General features: G+C 58.1%; 1 long non-coding RNA gene across 1 annotated transcript; it reads right to left on the bottom strand.

Moving 5' to 3' along the window:
* Positions 1 to 3,827: 3,827 nt before the first annotated feature.
* Positions 3,828 to 4,647, bottom strand: LOC125747401 (uncharacterized). Its single transcript, XR_007399299.1, has 3 exons — positions 4,591 to 4,647; positions 4,108 to 4,257; positions 3,828 to 3,957 (listed from the first exon to the last, which is right to left on the bottom strand). It is a non-coding gene; the product is annotated as an uncharacterized LOC125747401 (long non-coding RNA).
* Between the last annotated feature and the right edge of the window lie 3,121 nt (positions 4,648 to 7,768).

Raw genomic sequence — 7,768 nt, forward strand, 5'->3', positions numbered from 1 at the left:
GGAGCGGACCCGGGGCCTCCAGGGCACCGCCAGCACCAAAACCCACCCCACCCCTCCCCCACCCTCGGCGGCACCCCGGGGGAAGCACAGGCCACCCCGGCGCAGGGAGGCACCCACCAAAGAGATGGCCAGGCCCCGGGCACCACAGCCTCGAACCCCGTACCGAGGCCTGCACCAAAGAGGTCAACCGCCCCTCCCAGGGCCAGCCCCTGCCACCACCAGCACTCCAGACCCCACGCCCCATAACCACCAGTTAGCACCCGCCCAAGCTCCCCCCCACCACCCCCAGCCAGGGCAAACACCCAGACATCATAAAACGGCAGCCATCCCAAGAAGCCACTAGACGCCTATTGCTCGAGGGCCCAACCCCGCCATCCGCCAGGATCCCGAGGAGACAAGACCACAGCCGACCACCCCCCCCATATAATGGAATTGGCCCAGAGAGAGAGTGGACCAGAGAGAATCCAATTCACATAATTGTTTATTTTGGATGGGAGCAGATATTCTCTCCATACTTAAGTGGTCTAACAGTAAATTTCTATGCTGAGTAATACATACATTATTTTTTGATTTCCTGTTCATGAAGATAGTTTTCTTTGCAATGCCTAAGGCAGTAAGGATTATGTGTGCCTTATTTTCTTCCATATCTAATTCACTTGCATCTCCTAAAATATACAGTGTGGGTGAGGTTGGGATATGACAATTAAACCATACTGATAGATCTTCACATATCATCTGCCAGAACTTCTGCACCGGTGTGCAGGACCATATTGCATGCATGTACTGTAGTTCTCCACAAAGTTACCTGAGCAGTGGGTACATAAGTTTGAGTGTTTAAGGCCTATTTGGAACATCCTTTGTCCTGTGTAGTGTATTCAATGGAGAGTTTTGTATTGTACAAGTTGCAAGTTGGGACTTTTAGTCATTTTGAAAGGGTTTAAACGTATTTGATTCAAAACGTTTTGCTCAGGATCAATGGATAGATCTTGCTCCCATTTTGAGGTTGGGAGGGAAATTGAGTCATCTATTTATAGATTTATAATCCCTTTATCACACCATACAGGAAAGTTCAATGCTTTCTTTTTTTGGCAAATATCTGGATTGTTCCAAATGGGTGTTAGATTACAGGGCTAAGTGCAGACCTGGTTATTTTAAAAAATTCCCACCAGGCTGTCAATGAGGTTACTAAGGCTTTTAAAACAGTTATAACACTTCATGCTACGACTTATAAAGGGTAGATCAGAGATTTTTTACTTCTCCACTGATTGCTTGTTCTAAGTCCAGCCATGGACTGTCTACTGGGCTTGATTTAATCCAATTTGATACATACTGCAATCTGTTGGCTAAGAAGTAGTGATAGAAATTTGGTAGTTCTAGACCACCATCACCTTTAGCATTTTGTAGGGTTTTTAATCTTATTCACGATGGTTTATTCTCCCATAAAAATGATGAGATGCTTGTGTCTAGTGATATAAACCAAGCAATATTAGGGATCATTGAGAACAAGTAGTTGATTTTAGGCAGGATCTTCATTTTAATGGTGGCAATTATACCCATGAGTGATATAGGTCCCAGAGTTTTCCATCGCATGAAATCATCTTCTACCATTTTTAATACTGGAATGTCATTCATCTGTACCAAGTCTGAGAGCCTGGTGGAAAAATGTATGCCTAAGTATCTGAGGTTACCTGACTGCAACGGAGTAGCAGTTGTGTTTTGGAAATTACAATTCAAAGGCAGAACTGTTGGTCTGCTCCAGTTGACGGAGTAGTCTGATATAGATGAGAACTTATCTATAAGTGATATTGTCTTAAGAAGAGAGGCTGGTGAGTTCCTAAGAAAGAGTAATACGTCAACTGCATAAAGGCTTATCTTATGGTCTATTTTTTCTGTTTGAATTCCTTTAATATGTAAATTTTGTCTAATCGCCGCTGCTAGTGGCTCAATGAAGATAACAAAAAGCGAGGGAGAGAGTGTCATACCCGGCTCGTCCGCTCCTCGTGTGTGCCACGCCCCCTGATTACCCACGTGTATTTCCCTGATCGTCTCCTGCTTTGTCTAGTTACTTTGATTAGTCCTGTGTATTTAAGTCCTGGTCTCCCCGGTTTCCCTTGTCCGTCATTGATGTTTGTGAGAGTCAATGCCTGTTTCCCGTCCTGTTCCTGATAATAAACCCCCGTTTTCCCCGTATCCCGCTTGCTTGCCTGCTCCTTCCGCACGATCGCCGCGCTCGCGTACCAAGATCGTGACAGAATGACGGACCTCAAAAAGAAGCGGAGAGGGAGGAAGAGGCTCCCACAAGAGCCGATCTCTCTCAGCGCCTGCTCGCTCTCCAGGCTTTGGCTTCCGGCGGAGGACGAGAGGGAGGTACCTGCCCTACCTCCAGCCCGGGGGCCGACCACACGCGTCCCCGATCCTGCGTGGAAGTACTGGCTCTCTAGTGAGGACGAGGACGAGGAGCCCTTCCACTACCCGGAGCCAGAAGCCTTTCTTCCACCGTCCGTTTTCACGGACATCGCGCCGCCTCCCGCAACCGCCAGGCGCCAGCGAGGGAGACGGAGGAGAACGGCGATCGCCAGTACGGAGGACCTCCCTCCGTCATTGCCGGCGGACCCCGCTCCCGTGCGGCCGCCATTGCCGGCGGACCCCGTTCCCGTGCGGCCGCTGCCGCCTGCGCAGCCGCCTTCGCTGCCGCCGCCGCCGCCTGCGCAGCCGCCTTCGCTGCCGCCGCCGCCCGAGGACCCCGCTCCCGTGCGGCCGCCGCCGCCTGCGCAGCCGTCTTCGCTGCCGCCGCCACCCGCGGTCCTAGCTGACCGATACTTCACCCTCCAGGGGCTTTATTGGAGGGTGATAGGAGAACCGGCCCCACAGGCCCCCCTGGAGGGGGAAAGACTCGCCACACAGCTGGGGCAGGACTTGGCCTCCTTCACTCCAGAATCCCCTTACTCAGATCTGGAGAGAATTGCTGAGGACCTCCGGAGGCTAATCAAACTCCGGAGAGCCTCGGCTGTGACTTCCGAGTCGCCGCCATTGCCGGCGGACCCCGCTCCCGTGCAGCCACCGCCTGCGCAGCCGCCTTCGCTGCCCCCTTCGCCTGCTGCAGCTCCAGGGCAGGCGCCCCCACTGCAGCCTGCTGCAGCTCCAGGGCAGGTGCCCCCACTGCAGCCTGCTGCAGCTCCAGGGCAGGCGCCCCCACTGCAGCCACCTGCAGCTCCAGGGCAGGCGCCCCCTCTGCAGCCGCCTGCTGCAGCTCCTGGGCCGGCGCCCCCTCTGCAGCCGCCTGCTGCAGCTCCCGGGCCGGCGCCCCCTCTGCAGCCGCCTGCTGCAGCTCCCGGGCCGGCGCCCCCTCTGCAGCCGCCTGCTGCAGCTCCCGTCAGCGCTCCTGTTCCTGACCGCGCTCTAGTTCCTGCAGAGGCGCCCCCTCTGCAGCCGCCTGCTGCAGCTCCAGGGCAGGCGCCCCCTCTGCAGCCGCCTGCTGCAGCTCCCGGGCCGGCGCCCCCACTGCAGCCACCTCCTGCTCCTGACCGCGCTCCAGTTCCTGACCGCGCTCCAGTTCCTGCAGAGGCGCCCCCTCTGCAGCCGCCTGCTGCAGCTCCCGGGCCGGCGCCCCCTCTGCAGCCGCCTGCTGCAGCTCCCGGGCCGGCGCCCCCTCTGCAGCCGCCTGCTGCAGCTCCCGTCAGCGCTCCTGTTCCTGACCGCGCTCTAGTTCCTGCAGAGGCGCCCCCTCTGCAGCCGCCTGCTGCAGCTCCAGGGCAGGCGCCCCCTCTGCAGCTGCCTGCTGCAGCTCCCGGGCCGGCGCCCCCACTGCAGCCACCTCCTGTTCCTGACCGCGCTCCAGTTCCTGACCGCGCTCCAGTTCCTGCAGAGGCGCCCCCTCTGCAGCCGCCTGCTGCAGCTCCCGGGCCGGCGCCCCCACTGCAGCCACCTCCTGTTCCTGACCGCGCTCTAGTTCCTGACCTCGCTTCAGTTCCTGCAGAGGCGCCCCCTCTGCAGCCGCCTGCTGCAGCTCCCGGGCAGGCGCCCCCTCTGCAGCCGCCTGCTGCAGCTCCCGGGCAGGCGCCCCCACTGCAGCCACCTCCTGTTCCTGACCGCGCTCCAGTTCCTGACCGCGCTCCAGTTCCTGCAGAGGCGCCCCCTCTGCAGCCGCCTGCTGCAGCTCCCGGGCAGGCGCCCCCTCTGCAGCCGCCTGCTGCAGCTCCCGGGCCGGCGCCCCCACTGCAGCCACCTCCTGTTCCTGACCGCGCTCTAGTTCCTGACCTCGCTTCAGTTCCTGCAGAGGCGCCCCCTCTGCAGCCGCCTGCTGCAGCTCCCGGGCAGGCGCCCCCTCTGCAGCCGCCTGCTGCAGCTCCCGGACAGGCGCCCCCACTGCAGCAACCTGCAGCTCCCGGGCAGGCACCCCCACTGCAGCCAGCTCCTGTTCCTGACCGCGCTCCTGTTCCTGACCGCGCTCCTGTTCCTGACCGCGCTCCTGTTCCTGCAGAGGTGCCCCCTCTGCAGCCGCCTGCTGCAGATCCCGGGCAGGCGCCCCCACTGCAGCCAGCTCCTGTTCCTGACCGCGCTCCAGTTCCTGACCGCGCTCCAGTTCCTGACCGCGCTCCAGTTCCTGCAGAGGCGCCCCCTCTGCAGCCGCCTGCTGCAGCTCCCGGGCAGGCGCCCCCTCTGCAGCCGCCTGCTGCAGCTCCCGGACAGGCGCCCCCACTGCAGCAACCTGCAGCTCCCGGGCAGGCACCCCCACTGCAGCCAGCTCCTGTTCCTGACCGCGCTCCTGTTCCTGACCGCGCTCCTGTTCCTGACCGCGCTCCTGTTCCTGCAGAGGTGCCCCCTCTGCAGCCGCCTGCTGCAGATCCCGGGCAGGCGCCCCCACTGCAGCCAGCTCCTGTTCCTGACCGCGCTCCTGTTCCTGACCGCACTCCTGTTCCTGACCGCGCTGCAGCAGCTCCCGAGGCGCCCCCTGACCGCGCTGCAGCAGCTCCCGAGGCGCCCCCTGACCGCGCTGCAGCAGCTCCCGAGGCGCCCCCTGACCGCGCTGCAGCAGCTCCCGAGGCGCCCCCTCCGCCTGCTGACCCTGTTCCGGTCCCTGTCCCTGGCCCCGCTCCTGTCCCTGGCCCCGCTCCTGTCCCTGGCCCCGCTCCTGTCCCTGGCCCCGCTCCTGTCCCTGGCCCCGCTCCTGTGACTCCTCTGCCCTTGCCTCGGCGTCCTCGGCCCCGACCGAGGGGCGTGATGTCCGTGTCCCGTAAGGGGCGGGGACACAGACGCAGGGCTGGGGTCCCGCCCGCCCTGCCCCCTGGCTCGCCCTGCCTCGCCTGCGCTGGGGCTCGGTTGGCGCCTGCGGGTCCTGGCCCTCCGGGTCGGCTGTCGCCTGCGGGTCCCTCTCCGATGCCTCGTCGCCCTGCCGCGCTCCCCTCTCCAGAGCCTGGTCGGTCGCCTGCGGGCTCCCCGACGGCGGCTCCTCGGTTGCCTATGGGGCCCCTACCTCCGACCCTCCGCCGGACGTCGCCGCCTGCAGTGGCTCCCCCCTCCTCCGGGCCTTCGCCGTGGGCCCCTCCTGCTCCCTCGTCCCCTTCCCCGGTGCTCCCTCCTGCTTCCTCCCTGGCCCCTCCGCGGGTCCCTCGCCCTGCCTCCTCGGCCCCTCCGAGGTCCCCTCCGGCTCCGGCCTCCCGGCCGCCTGCGGCCCCTCCGGCTGCCTCCCGTCGCCCGCTGGGTCTCCCTCGGGCTCCCCTTCCTTCCTCCTCCTTGTCTCCCTACGCCCCTGCCTTTGTCCCGCCTGTCTCTGCCCCTTCGTTTTTTGCTCCCCCTTGCTTTGTTCCTCCCGTCTCTGCTCCTCGTCCTTCTGGGTTCCCTCTGTTCACTCCTGGCCCTTTTGTTCCGCCTGTTCCCTCCGTGTCCCCGTTTCTTGTCTGTCTGTCTGCCTTTCCTGTCCTGTGTCATGTCTTGTCCTGGCTTCTGCCTCTGTGTCAGTTTTGCCTGTCTGTCTTGTTCCCTGTCCCTCGTTGATTTCTGGTTTTGTTTTTCAGGTCCTGTTTTGCCTCGTCCCGTCCGTCGCCCCCTTCCTTGGCGCGCCCGGAGAAACGCGCCTTTGGGGGGGGGTTCTGTCATACCCGGCTCGTCCGCTCCTCGTGTGTGCCACGCCCCCTGATTACCCACGTGTATTTCCCTGATCGTCTCCTGCTTTGTCTAGTTACTTTGATTAGTCCTGTGTATTTAAGTCCTGGTCTCCCCGGTTTCCCTTGTCCGTCATTGATGTTTGTGAGAGTCAATGCCTGTTTCCCGTCCTGTTCCTGATAATAAACCCCCGTTTTCCCCGTATCCCGCTTGCTTGCCTGCTCCTTCCGCACGATCGCCGCGCTCGCGTACCAAGATCGTGACAGAGAGCGGGCAGCCCTGCCTGGTGCCCCTCTGCAAACGGAGGCTTCGAGAAAATAGTTCATTTGTCCTAATACATTCATTTGGAGAGCTGTATAGTAAGAACATAAGAACATAAGAACATAAGAACTATACAAACGAGAGGAGGCCATTCGGCCCATCAAGCTCGCTTGGGGAGAACTAAACTAATAGCTCAGAGTCGTTAAAATCTTATCTAGCTCTGATTTAAAGGAACCCAAGGATTCAGCTTGCACTACATTATCAGGAAGGCTATTCCATACTCTGACTACACGCTGCGTAAAGAAGTGCTTCCTTAAATCCAGCTTGAAATGTTCTCCCGCTAATTTCCACCTATGGCCACGAGTTCGTGTATTTAAACTAATGCTGAAGTAACTATTCGGTTGAACAGCATCCAAACCTGTTAGAATCTTATATACCTGGATCATGTCCCCCCTCAATCTCCTTTGCTTGAGACTGAACAGATTTAGCTCAAGTAACCGTTCCTCGTATGACATTCCTCTAAGACCAGGAATCATTTTTGTGGCCCTACGCTGCACCTTTTCTAAGGCCACAATGTCCTTTTTAAGATATGGTGACCAAACCTGCACACAATATTCTAGGTGAGGTCTCACCAAGGAATTGTATAATCTTAGCATTACCTCCCTTGACTTAAACTCCACACACCTGGAGATATACCCCAACATCCTATTGGCCTTTTTTATTGCTTCCCCACACTGGCGAGAATGGGACATGGAAGCATCAACATACACACCAAGGTCTTTCTCATGATCAGCTACCTTTATTTCAGTGACACCCATGAAATACCTGTACTTTATATTTCTGCTCCCTAGATGGAGTACCTTACATTTATCGACGTTAAATTTCATCTGCCAGGTATCGGCCCAGTCACTAATTAAATCAAGATCCCGCTGTAGCTGCTGAGCCACTAATTCAGTATCTGCTACACCACCCACCTTGGTGTCATCTGCAAATTTCACCAGTTTACTGTATATATTGGTATCCATATCATTTATGTAAATTAGGAACAATAGTGGTCCTAAAATCGAACCCTGCGGTACCCCACTATGAACGCAAGCCCACTGTGACATTGTGCCTCTTATAACTACTCGCTGTTTCCTATCTGTTAACCAGTTATCAATCCAGGTCGCTACGGTACCTAAAATACCAGTCGCTTTGAGTTTAAGTAGGAGCCTCTTGTGGGGGACAACATCAAAAGCCTTTTGGAAATCTAAGTAGATGACATCATAGGCCTTCTTATCATCAACTTCCTGAGTAGCTTCCTCAAAAAACTCCAACAGATTTGTTAAACAGGATCTACCTCTCCTAAATCCATGCTGGCTATCCCGCAAAATGTTATTGGAGTCCAGGTAATCTATCATTTTCT

The sequence above is a fragment of the Brienomyrus brachyistius genome, chromosome 8 (assembly GCF_023856365.1).
Source record: "Brienomyrus brachyistius isolate T26 chromosome 8, BBRACH_0.4, whole genome shotgun sequence".
NCBI classification, from domain to species: Eukaryota; Metazoa; Chordata; class Actinopteri; order Osteoglossiformes; family Mormyridae; genus Brienomyrus; species Brienomyrus brachyistius.